We start from the raw sequence: 329 nt of genomic DNA, 5'->3' as shown, positions 1-329 counted from the left end.
CAATGATCCATGCAATGAAACTGAACACAAAACACAGGTGCTTTAAAACGAGGATCACATATGTATTTATTGTATGCTTTTTGTAGTGGCGATTGTTTGTCAAACCAAACATCCAACAAAGTTCCAATAAGCCACTGAGACACTGGGCTCAAGTATTTCGACGCAGGCAAGGAAGGTTCAGGATCCAAACTTGTAACTTGTTCTTCATGATTTATTTTGACATCTTTGCAAAAAAAAAAAAAAAAAAAAACAATTACAGAGTTCAAACATCCTTTTGTTTTCTCTGCTACCTCCTTTCACTGGTAAAAACCATAGGCCCCTAATCCAAA

Source organism: Poecilia formosa, unplaced genomic scaffold (genome assembly GCF_000485575.1).
Source record: "Poecilia formosa unplaced genomic scaffold, Poecilia_formosa-5.1.2 Scaffold127, whole genome shotgun sequence".
Taxonomy (NCBI): domain Eukaryota; kingdom Metazoa; phylum Chordata; class Actinopteri; order Cyprinodontiformes; family Poeciliidae; genus Poecilia; species Poecilia formosa.
Note: the sequence above shows the minus strand (reverse complement) of the source record.